This window comes from Eubalaena glacialis, chromosome 2 (assembly GCF_028564815.1).
Source record: "Eubalaena glacialis isolate mEubGla1 chromosome 2, mEubGla1.1.hap2.+ XY, whole genome shotgun sequence".
NCBI lineage: Eukaryota > Metazoa > Chordata > Mammalia > Artiodactyla > Balaenidae > Eubalaena > Eubalaena glacialis.
Window position 1 is genome coordinate 14,721,838 of NC_083717.1, and position 13,193 is coordinate 14,735,030.

The following is a 13,193-nucleotide window of genomic DNA, read 5'->3' on the forward strand; positions in this document are numbered from 1 at the left end:
GTACTGAAAGGACTTTAAAGGAAAAAGAAGTACGAGGTGCTTCCTGTAGATCATTGTCTCTCAAAATTGTGGTTTCCCGCATCATAGTTACCTGGTGAGCATGTTGAAAATGCTTGTTTGTGGAGCTGGCCCCAGACTCACTAAGAGGGAGGCCTAGAAATCCACAGTGTTATTAAGTGCCCCATGTAAGTCTTACACACGTTAATGTTTGAGAGCCAGTTCCATCAAATTTTGCTTCAAATAACGAGCCCTCCTGGCGTCTTTCCCCAGAATTTTACCAAGACTTTTCCATATCCTTGGACTTCTTTCCCACGTGGTTGTGGAAAGCTTAGATATTGTGCCATGCGGAAATTGGTCCCCATTCACTGGTTTCTCATTCAGATGGACTGACCTCCGTCTGTCAGGCAGGAAACTTGGAGTCGTGCGCTGCTGCCAGGCTTCTGAAAGCTTACGCCACTGCTCAGGATCCAAGTCTAGGGAACATAGACAGGAGAAAGGATGGTTTAATTCAGTTTTAGGACATTTAGGTATTTGACTCAGCAGATGCTCTTACAGACATTTTTCTAATATCAAAATGGCTTTTTATTTTCCTGTTTTTGTTCATTAGTGATGTCTGCATTTTAGAGGAGATTTTATGAAGAGAAACTTTCAGACCATAGTGTCACTACCGAACACACACAATTTCATTCTGAATGTAAAGAAATCAATGTAGATCAGAAAAAGACTAGAATGGTTTGAAAAATCAACAATCTGATGGTCAAATTCAAATGTCTTTAATGTAACAGAGTCAATATATACATACACACGAGAGAATTTCAGGTTACAATGCATTTTGTTGTTTGTAACGACAGGAGTAAAACCAGGATTTGCACATGATGTAAATGTTTTGGAATTCTTGATTCTTTGGACTACTTCTCGTTTATTTATAAATATTCATAATAGAATCAAGAACTGAAAGTGTTTTTCAGATATCTAAGATTTATCCCTTTACACAGGTTTCTTCCCCAGTCCTTTTATCTAAAATGTCAAAATAACTGAAGCAAAGGCTAGTTCATATGAAAAGCAGAACTGAGTGACTGTTTTCCTACATTCCTCATGTGATTGTACCTGTATAGACAACAGCCTTAGTCCTGTTCTGATTAGAAAGGCCTTGTCTGCGAACCTTTTATCTCCACAGCAGGATATATACAATCCGAGTCGATGCTAGAAACCCACGACTTCATCCCTCAATCAATAATCATCGATTGAGTAGAGTTGGTTTCGGGGCTATGTATTAGATACCACGAGGCATACAGAAGAAGAGTCATAGTTTCTGCCTTTGAAGAACAATCTAATTCAGAAGGTAGTTCAAATGTGCACGCTCTGACATGGTTCCATAACAAAAGGTTCTTTCAACAAATACTAGGGAAGACAACATAAAGAAGTGATGGTGGAACAGGGGAGGTGTTGGAGAGCAGGCACATGACGTTGTAGAGAGACAGCTGAACAGGAGCAAGATGCGAGGAAGGCATGAGCATAATCCATAAAGCTGTCTCCATTTGAAAGTCATCAGCTGGAGGGTGTGGGCAGTCAGTCAGGGGAGTCTGTGCTCTGGAGGGTGGAGAGGCTTTGGAACGAAATGATGACGTCCTCAATCAGGGTAGTGAAAAAGCTGTTGAAGAATCATGGTCTAGGGATTTTATGAAATGGAAAGCTTGGAGAAATGAAAGAACTCCAGTGTGAGGAAGTGAGGAGGCTGAATCAGGATCGTGGCTATGAAAATAGGGAAGCGAAACTTAGTGTTACTTTTGGAGAAAATTGGATATTAGGGATAAGTTGGGGAAAAAAATAAAGCCATATAATGAAAATATTTGTGAAGGTATTAAACTCATCAATCTGAGACATTTTAAATTAGAGGGGAAACAGTGACTAGTAGTGGGGAATAAACCTGATTAATTAACTTTTAAATTTTAAATTGTCTGTGGATTTTTGATCTTCAGAAATACATTTGTGTCATAAACTTATCATTGAACAGACCTCTGACATGGTAAATATTCTACAGTTTAGAATAACTTTGTAGGCTTTCATTCAGTAGGTGGTAAATAAGTGCTGGATGACAAATTCTGGTATTTATCTTGCAAGGTAATTTGCAGTTCTATGAGACATTTTTTCCTGCCTGGGACACAAAGCGCTGCTACAATTATTAGTGAATAACTTTTTATGACTCATGTTCTAAGACTATTGTAAATTGCCATTTAAAAGAACAATGTTTCATCAACATAAAAAAACCTCCCTCCTTCCTACATCAGGGGTATTTTCCTCTTGTCTAAAAAGTACATACTTCTTTTTAGAAGTCGACATTTACACTGAGCTGGTACTTTTTTTCTCTGGAAAGGAAAAAAAAAAACCACTTAGAAAAACCCAACTAACCAAACAAGTCACCTTGATTACTACTTACAGAGAAAAAGAGCTGGCTTTATTTTTTCTCTTGTGCGTATTTTTAGATCAATCCATATATGAGAAATAGTTATGTTAGAAACTGTTTGGATATTTGGTGTAGTGGGTGTAGAGAATGGGTACATCAAATTGCTACCTAACAGAGCAAGGAAACGAGTTCATATTGTCTATTGGGAAACAAAGCATATGACTATTAAAAAGAAAAAAAAAAGACAGTGTTGAAAGAGTGTGTTGAGTTGCCAGGGACCACTAAGCTTCTACAGTCTGTTCACGTGTGGAGTGCTGTTAGTCATCTATCTCCTAGTTGCTGACCAGAGGGCTTTACCAATAGTGGCATTATTTTCCTGGGTTTTTATTTCCCTGGAGTACCTATGATAATGCTGTATGTTATGCTGCAAATCATTTATTTTGGTAGACCTTGAAATTATGTCCACCTTACAACTGGAAAACTTTGGGTAGGAAGAATCTTCTGGCTGTGTTTCACTTTGCAGCTTCTTCGGCTCTCACTTGCTGCACGGGCTCTGAGCCTGTTCCGTGGAATGTGTGTGTGACACGGGTGCCTGCTCTACTTCATATGCTCCAGTCGTCCTCTTGTACCAAGTCGCCCTTCTCCCCACGGAATGTGGTGGCCAGGCGGTGTCAGCTTTTGGTCAGCTGGCTGGCCCTGGTGGGGTAGAACCTGGTGTCCAGGTCTGACTCCACACTCGCTTTTTCCTGACAGCCTTCATCTCTATGACATCTTGCCCGTGACTTTCTGGAGAGAAAGTGGGATCCATAGAAGCTAATAGGGGGATCCTTTGCGGGCTCTCCACCTCTCCCCTGTGCTTTCCCGAGCTTGTCCTCTGCCCTTCGCTCTCAACACAGACACCCATGACCGTCTGACCACTGCTTTCCTCTTCTTCCTTGCACTTGGCTTTCCCTTCAGTGCATCAGCTTCCTTCCAAATCTTTGTCCGTCTTCCAAACGGCAGAGCACCCAGAAAGACTGGAGATACGTTTTCTGGTGTCCATGTGAAGCTTTTGCTTACTTAGATACATTTTGGGATATGACTTTCTTGTTTCAAGGGCTGTTTTTCTGTTAGCAGTAAGTATTTGACCCTTCCATCTCCAAATGTCTGGAGTTTAGATTTAAAAAGATTCTAAATCCACTTGATTTTTTTCTACAGCTATTTCACTCCCTCCTTTGCAAATGCTGATCTGCGGGTTACCTAGGAATGGCTTCTCCCTCTTCAGAGACCTCTGTTGTTTGCAGGGGGTCAGCATCCTGCAACCCTTTGCAGACAGGGAGAGTGATAGGCTTTGTTTGGCCAGGAAAAGTCACTTTTGACTGAGGATATAAGTAAAACGAAAATCTTCTGTAGTGCAACCTCCAGGCACTAAGTTAAACCACCTGCTTCAGCTGTAGCGTAGAGCCCACCGTGTGGCCCTTCACATGCGTCACGCTAGGGCGAAACCAACAGTTCGAACGATAATAAATCTGTCATGGTGGCCACAGTCCTCTTCGGCCCCCTCTGCCTAGTGGCCAAAGTCCTTTCTGAGTTAAGAGATTCACCAATGACGAGGATGGTGACGGCTGGCATCCAAAATATAACAATTCATGGTTGCAGTTAGAGCTTAATTTCCTTAAACCTTTCATCAGGGAAGGAAGCACTTTATAGTAAATGACTGTATTGCTTGAAATCATCTGCCCGTGGACCCTTCATTATATTCCTTAGTCATTATGGTTTGCATCACATGATCTTTTCTCAAACATCAGCCTGGTGAACCAACGATGAAATTGCATTTCTTTGAATTAGAGTACAGATTATTATGGCAGAAAAAAGACATTGAAGGGGAAACGTTCATGTTTATGTTTGAATAAATGTGAAAGCTTAATGGCCTCAGAGGCAGTTAAAGCAGAGGTTGTAAGAGAACACGGAACCGTGGTACCTCATTGCTTTAGATGTATCTCTGAATGAGTGCAGGCAAAGCACTTTCACTTTCCAATCCCGGGTGTATAAATCCTGGACATATAATCATTTGGTGTGTATTTCTTGTGTGGGTAGGAGAACACAGCATCACTGATAGTTCTTATTTTGATCTCTGGGCTCTAACACGCATTAGGCAATCAATCAATGATTATTGAAATAAAGTGGAAAAGTCTTTACTCAGAGAGGGTCCCCCTCCCCCATTTTTTGCCCACACACACCTGGGCTTCTCCATGGCTTTTGTACGGTTAATGCAGTCCTCGGATTGGGAACATTTTGGCACTGCAGGTGGGAATAAGCAGTTAAAACAACAGCCTGGGAAAGAGAATAATTGCTTGCTTGGGCTTATTTATTTGGCTCTGACCCGGGCCTTGCCTGACCTGCATATCCAGCATGATCCCTGGATTCCAGATAGCCAACCTTGCCTTGCTGTGGGCTTCCGGACGCTGTCATGAGTGTGATCGACTCCTGGGTCTATCCTTGTCATCCTGCCATCTCACCTTTGCCGCTGTTCTCCTTACCTATATACTGGACAGATAGGAGTCACTTAGTGGAAAATAAAGTGATGCATTAAGTAACTTAATTGGGGCTAGTTATGGAATCAGATTGTGACTTTTACAGGGTATCTGAGTCGACATGTTGCAGAGTGCTAGAAGCAAAGCCAGTTGGATTTGGAATATAATGTGCAGAGAGATAGTATCATTGCTGTATGCTTTATTATAGTTTCTATTTTTCCTCACAGCCATCTGCTATGTTATATATTTGTTTATTCTGATGTCAAGTATGAGACCTAGATATAGCATTTTTATTATTCTACCATTCCTCCTGCCCTCTTCCAGCTGCACAATTCTTGTAGCAGTCAGAGCCTGTGGTTGCCAAATGCCCGTGTTGCAAGAGCTTCAGCAGGGATAGAGATCTTGTGTTTGTTTTCCCCGTAGATTACAGATGAATGAATGAGCGAATGATTGGAGACAACGTGAGACGTTATTTAGTGAGGGTTTATAATGAGCCAGTCATTGTGCTCAGGGCTTTTTGTAGAGTGTCTCAGTAAATCTTCATGATAACTTCCTTAGGTAGGCGCGCTCATTCTCATTTTGTAGATGAGGAAGCTGTGGCTCAGAGAGGTTGAGTAAACTACCTGGGGTCACATAGCTAGTTGGGGCCCTTTCCAGCCGTTGGCCTCAGGTCTTTCTGACTCCAAAGCCTGAGCTGTTCCTTACCAGGCCAGGCTATCTCAGCGTAGCCGTTCTTATAAATGACATTTTTGTGATTTTAATACCATATCATAGCAGTGCGATGACATTTTAGGTTTAAAATTCTGCAAGTTCTCTTCATGAGGTTAAAATTTTTATATTTGGACTTTTAAAATTGTAATTTCTGGTAAATGTCTTATTATTTTATTTTATTTACTTTTGTGGTTATTTTGACACTCAGTCTAGTTTATATCGTTCCTGAAGCCATTAAATACTTTTGTTTAAATTATGCAATAACTTTTTGTTTACATGTTAGCGATTTTAGCCAGTTTAGTTATTAACAGCTCTGCTGTTTTGTTTGCTTTATCCATTTTAATTTGTGTTGAATAAATGTCCTCATGTTTTTTAAGCTTACTGATTTTTAAATTCTAATTCTATATAGGCTCCTACCTCATACATCTAATTTTTAAACTTTTATTTCTGTACTTCTACTGATCAGAGTTTTGCCATTTAATTTATTATAAAACCAATGAAAAAAGGGTAAATTATTCACATTTCAAAAACAGTTTTTAAAGTAGGTCTGATCATAGAAAATACCGAGTTATATTAGAAATCTGATTTTTGGTGTAGCTATATTTCGCCAAATAATGGCGAGGAACTGGTTAAACACGTTACCGCATAGTGTGTTGGAGACTTGGTCGCTACTCATGAATTCTTCAGGAGCTAATTTTTATTGGCAAAGATGCTTTCCATTTCATCACATCCTTTGTCTTTCTCTTCTGAGACAACTCAGGAACCCAGAGCACTCATTTACTCGGTGGCTGCTATGGTGCTGCTTCCAGGGGCTCCGAAGCATCAGAGCAGCTTGAGTTGTGGTTTCTGACTTTGCTCAGCACTAAGGAGAGGAGCACCCCTCGTTAGTGCCCGCTGAGTGGAGTCCGCAGGGGAGCACTAGAGGTGCCCCGAGAGAGGCAAGATCACTGCCGTGGGCTGGGCAGGGTTCACTGGGCACATCCATTGTGTGCATGCCTGCATGCCTGTGAGCTTTATCCTGGCTCTGCTGGTGCCAGAGAGGATTTAACATCACTCTCAATGGAAAACACTTAGAGGATATTTACGAGTGTAATAAGAAAGGAAGCAAGGCCTTTTAGAGGAGGAAGTGTCTTAACGGAGGACCCGGACTTTGACAGGTGGTGGGAGAGACGGCAGGGCCCAGGAAATCGTGGGTGGGGCTGGGAGTGTGATAGATGTGTTGATTGATCATCAGTGGACCAGTGACTCTACAGAAAATCCAGAAGAGGTTAAGTCTGGGTGTAAAGCACCTGAATAGCACGCTAAGGAGGTTGGGCTTTATCATTAGGCATGGGGAGCTATCAGTTCTTGGGCAGGGGAGTGATTTGCTGAACATGATGTTACAGCAAGATTAATCAGGCAGCAAAATGGACTGGATGGGGAGAGATTTGAAATAGGGAGCCAAGTTAGGAAATGTCTGCTGTAATGAAAGTACGTGATAATCAAGCGGATCATCAAGGGAAAGGAAAGGAGAGGAGAGAGAACTCTGAAGAATGATTGTATGTGAGGGAAGTGGTGTCGGGCTCTAGAGTTCCTGTGGGAGGAGCTTCCAGTTGGCAAACCAGTTGGAAGTGGGAAGAGGCCCTTAGGCAGTGTGGCTGGATGCTGTGTTCACATAGCAAGTTGCTGTTTTTACTGAGATTGAGTGTTGATTTGGTGTGGTTTGCAGGGGTAGGGGGTTGTCTAATGGAGATTGTGGCCACTTCCCTCCCTACCCCGTACCCCCTTGGTGGTGCCACTGGGAGAGATGGAGTCCAGCGTGACTGAGGCCTTTGTGACTCTTAGGCCTGAGTAGCTGGGACTGTTGTCATGCCTGTGGTCAGGGGTAGATAATTCAGGGGCCCATTGCCTCTGTAACCTCACAACTGTAACGTTTGAATGAATAAAGGATTGAGAATGAGTGAGTTCAGGATTAGCACTGACTTGAAGAGTTTGGCGATTATTTAGGGGGAACTGACTTCCATACAGATGGATGAACAGTGACATTCGGGAGAAAGCCAATTATTAGTGACTAAAGCTTTCTAAAACCACGTTCAGTTGCAATATAAAAGGACTGAGTTTTGAAAAGAAAACACTTATGATGCATGGATAAGTTACATAAGTGTTATTAGAGTTATACATAATGAATTGTTATCCAGTTTGAACATTTGTTTTGCAAAGTGGCCAAGGCGATGATTGATTGCACACACATTTCAAAATTTGTTCTGGGGTTTACAGAGACAGAAGGAGAGCCGAGAAGAATCTGAGTATTGAATTAGGATTGGGGATGACTGCTCTCTAAATTTCTTTAGCTTTGCCATTAGTCTTGATATTGAGTGATATAAAAAAATACCCCTGTGAAACTTTGGGGGATTTTAGGTGGTTTTAGGTGATCACTATGACACTTTTTAGAAGGCACCTTATGCAGTTTAATGGCTTGGCTAGAAAGCTGACCCTTAGACAGTCTAACCCCCAGAGAGCCAGTGGAATGCGAAGGAAAGAGTAGGGGTTTTGGAGTGAGTTAAACTTGGGTTTCAATTTGTCTCTACCACATAACACTGTGTGGTCTTGGACAAGTTTCTTATACTCTCATTTTCTTCATTTTAAAATGGTGATTTTCCTCTCTCTCTTCAAAGGTTACCATGAGGTTAGTGATCCTATATTGAGCCAGCAGGCCCAGTACGGGTCTTGGCGCAAAGCAGGCACCCAGCAAATGTTAACTATAGTCACTTTGTCTAGGATACTATATATTTTCATTTCACTGTCCGTGGGGTGATACCAATCACTTTTGAAAATGACAGCTGTTTTCCTTAATTGTGGAAGTGGGATGGGGCTTGTGAGCAAGAAAGCATTCTGGAAATAATATCCCTAAACCTTTTTACATGGCCTCACCTCCTGGAGAAAGCTCACTCCTGAAACTTGGTATGGGGAACCTGTAAGGTAGAGTAAAAAGCATGGATTCAGATCTAGGTGAAAATACTGGCTGTCACTTGCTAGTTATGTGGCTTTGGGAAGTAATTTTTCAGTTTGTTTCTGCAAAGTGTGGTTACGATAACCACACGCATGGATGTTGAGAGAATCACACAGGATGACGTGAGTCTGAAGCACAGGAAGTCCAGTGGGGCTAGGCAGTAGGCTTGAGGGGAAAGGGTGTTAAAATGAAGCAAGAGAACCAGATTATGGGGACAGCCTAGGGCATATTTAGGTGTTCCTGGTGCTATTACTTGCAAAGCTAAAAAAGCAAAAAGGTATTACTTGCTCATCGTTTTAAAGCTTAATGAAATCCTGATTTATAAAAAAATAGTGAAATTACTTATTAAATAATTTATCATGGATGCTTAAATAATCTATTAGCTTATGGAAAATATCTGAGGAGGAGCGGTAATTTGAGAGTTTAGAGAATGATAATAGTCTCAGGAGAGATTATTAGAGAAAAGGTAAATCAATCAGTTACTTCTCATGACCTGGATTATTCCTTTCAGTAAAGGAGTGTCTACCTACTTTTTGGTGAGTTGTTGAATTAGTGGAATTTTAAGGTGGTAGTAAAAGAAATAAAATAAAAATAAGTAAAGTTATTATTTTTTAATCCATAGAAACCTTTGACAAATCGTAAGGTATTTTAAATACGATTAAGGCACATCAGTTTCTTCTTGTGTATTGAATGGCTTAAACCAAGAACAAGGTTTAAAATCAGACTATTTTTTTGAGCAAATCAAACAAAAGTATATTCATGCTGAAAGGCATTCTGAACAGCAGATCTCAGTTTCGTGAGAAGATACAGCAGTTTCGGTGTATTTGATGTAAAGTAGACTACTATGGGAAGGAAGTACCTTTAATGGCCTGGGTGTCCCCTAATAATTCTAGAGCTCTGGGCCATGATGGTGCAAGACAGTGGTACATGAACTGATTTTGCATTGTTCCAGGGAAGGGTCACCTAGAAGACTTAAACTCCCAAGGTTCATGATGAGTGTGAATGGGCCACGAATGCCGTTAGGCTTGGCTGAGTTATGAGCCAGAGGGCGCTGTTGTCCAAGCAGGGATTAGTTGTGTAAAGGAAGCTGGCCCTGGAGGGGGGAGTGCTCCCTTTTTAAGATTAAAAATGGAAGCGCGTTTTTGTTTTGTTTTTTACATATACTGTAAAGGAAAAAGAATTAGTACCACAAAGAGTAAGTGGGTTGGGACAGCAGTAAGAATTGCTGCTCACAGCATCTAGCTCGTAGCTAGCCTTATCCCCTCAGAGGTAATTATTTTCAAACCGAGCAGCATTTGCAGAGATAGCTCCCAAACAGCTATGTCAGCTTTAGAATGTGTGAAAACTGCTCAAGGATAAACCATAAAAGTACGTTGTGGAAATTTAAAAAAAAAAAAACCAAACTCAAGGATGTTTTGATATGTAGGGGTTATTAGCAACAGTTTACAAAAATATAGACGGAAAGTTGGGAATTCATTTCGTTTCCGCGGCGTCTTCCTGTTTATCTTCCTGATAGATTTGTCTCCTCGGTTACCATGGCGCTGCTCATTGGTATTCCTCAGCGCGCAGTGCTGCTGCGAATCCCTTCGTAATTGCACTGAGCTAGAGAATCTTTACTTTTTAGGCCTTGGCTCAAGCGCAGGGTCCGTTTTTCTTCTGTGTGGCAGCTTTAATCTTGCACCGAAATGACAGCTCCTGTCCTGCTCCTTTTGTCTCGCTGGCAGGATGGTCAAGCAACCACCTTCACATCTGATGCGATTACTAATCTGTTTCCTTCCCAGGAAGGCCGTGCTCCTTGTCCCCAGCCCTGGGGACTATAAACATCCTTTTTTTTCCTGATATCAGTGCTGCAGGCTCTGTCAGCCCTGTGCTCCCCTCCGGTTACCAGGAGGTGCTGGGCATTTTTCAGAGGGGGAATAACCATTCCCTTTCAAGAACATTTTCCTTTTGCGTTTTCCTGTCCTGACTTTTGGCCTTTGTTTCAAAGGTGAGGGGTTCCCAGTGCCCTCAAGTTTCTCCAACCCGAGATGAGTGTGTGTGGTTGGCTATCAGGAGAGGTGTTTGTAAGTGAAGCACCCCTTGCTAATTGCTTTTATGAAGTTTGGCTTCTTAGATTATGGCCAATGAAACCAATTATCTTGTACTGTGAATTTTGAAGGCAAAAAGACACTGAATTAGTGACATTTGAATCATCTTCCTATCTATCGATTACTGCAGTGATTTTCGGGGCTTAGATTAATGTATATTGTAGATGCAGTTACTCTTTTTGGATCTGATAGATTAGACTCAGCGAAAGGTCCCTCTGGAGATGTGTTAGCCATACTTTGCCTCTAGCTCCTCTTACATGGAGTCAGTTTCAAGTTCAAATACATTTTGTCTGATAAATTGACTGCACGTGGAGGAACTAAAGAGAGCAATTAGGTATGACATCAAATAAATGACTCAGTGACAATGTATATTCCATTTAGGTCACCACAGTTCAAAATGTGAGAAAACATGATTTAGCTGGCTGGACTGAAAGACAGTTTAAATTACTGGACGAGAAGAATCACTTTGCCTTCTGAGGTTAGGTGATTGGAGATATGTAATATTTATTGTGTTTGCTGTGAGATGATTCTGTTGTGAGATGGGTGCAGTTGTTCCTGTGGGTATTGTTTAATATGACAATGTGCTGGTCCAATCTTTATGCAGAATGGGTGTTGCTTTTGGCCAAGGTGAGGGCGAGTGGGTGAGTGATATGAGGCTGAAGCCTGTTAAACCATGATAAGCGAATATATTCTGCTCGAGAGTTCATTAGGGTGGCAGTGCCCTAGAGTAGGGAGTGGGCGACTTCTGTGGTTAATGGCAGTGTTTTCCTCCATTCTTCACCTCTCCCTTTTAGAATTGTATGCCCACATCTTTCCATGTGATTTTGTAGGAGCTTCCATTATAGGAGGTACTACTGCCCCATCGATGTTGGGCATGACCATGTGACTCATGTCAGTCGGTGGACTTAAGCAGACATGGTGCCCGCAGAGATCTTAGAGGTGCTTCTGTGGTTGGCGTGGCCTCTGGTGCTCCTGCATCCACTATGGGAAGAATGCATTCTGGTTGGCTGCTGGCCTTAGGAGGACGTGGAGGCATGTGGAACAGAAGTGAACCCCACCTGAAACCTGGAGCCAAGCAGACTGTGACTTGCAGACCTGTGCGCAAGAAAAATAAATGCTTAGGATCGTAAGCCACTGACTTTTGGGCGAGTTTGTTATGAAGCATAATGGTGGAAATAGCTAATAGATGTACATACTGAAAAAAAAAAAACCCCTGCCTTTTTAAGAATTTCATTTGGGTTAACAAGCTCCTTTTACATTCAGATCCTCATTTCCACACCCTTTGTAGGGTGTGGGTTATATCATTCATAACTTAGTGGTATCCTTTGGTTACAATGCACTGATGTCTTTTGCTGGTGAGATTTCATGACCAGAGGTTGCATGAATATATCCTCTTATATATTAATATAATTAGACACTCCTACTTAATTATGTATTGGGGGAATTTACATATTTTACAACTTTATGTAGGCTTTTTGATTGCTTTAAAAAGGAAATTTGAATGACTGAAAAATTCTGTAAAAGAGTTTTTAGTTGCATGTAATTAATTTCGCTATAGTTTGGGAGAAAATAAGTTTAATAGACCATATTAGGTAGCTCAAAGAAGGTGAGGACAGGAGAGACAGGTCTGGGGGCTAAGCTGATAGGGGCAGTGCTCTTAGAGTAAACCATGACTGTGTCAGCAAGGACCCTTTTATTTTTATATCTGCTGATGGGACCTCACAGCTTCTGCTGCCTTAATGGGCTACTGGACCCTAGAACCTCTGCCACTCATGTCCCTGCTGCCCTGAGTCTGGGAACCTGTGTCATCACCCTTATTAGAAAAGATTCTGCTTCCTCAAGTTCTCTTCTGAATGAAAGGCTTTTATGAGTACAGCTCATTGGTGGTGCCTAGGTCACATGCCTGTATCCTAGCTGCAAGGGAGCCTGAGGAAGTGAGTTTATAGCTTCTACCTTAGGAAAGCAAGACTTAAAATGTGGAAAATTACTGAAACTTAGGTAGGTTGTTCAAAAGATACCGGGTAGTCATAAAGCTTGAAAAATGTCCATATAAATCCATAATATCTATTTTAAAACCAACCTTTAGTTACTGTTAATTAGTATTGTAACTTTAAAAAAGTGAAAATAAAGGTAGTTTATCCAATGAAAAAAATTTTTTTAATTTTTTGGCCATGCCACGGGGCATGCAGGATCTTACTTCCTCGGCCAGGGATTGAACCTGCACCCCATGCAGTGGAAGTGTGGAGTCTTAACCACTGCACCACCAGGGAAGTCCCATATCCAATTTAAAAAAAAAAGAAAAATGAGCACTAGTATAAAACAAAATTGCAAAAGTACCTCTGGCCTTGTAGGCATGTATTTCTCAACTGGGTACTTTCTTTAAAATATGCCAGAAAAACAAATATATCAAGTAGAAAAATTTTTTACATCAAAATCTCATTGATTTAGATTCCACTTACTCAAAATTTGTGATAATCAATTTGACTAAA

The 13,193-nt window shown here is 41.3% G+C and overlaps 1 protein-coding gene across 1 annotated transcript in view; it reads left to right on the forward strand.

The window, feature by feature from the left end:
* Window positions 1–13,193, forward strand: part of NEBL (nebulette) — a 336,004-nt gene that overhangs the window by 132,159 nt on the left and 190,652 nt on the right. The window lies entirely within an intron of this gene.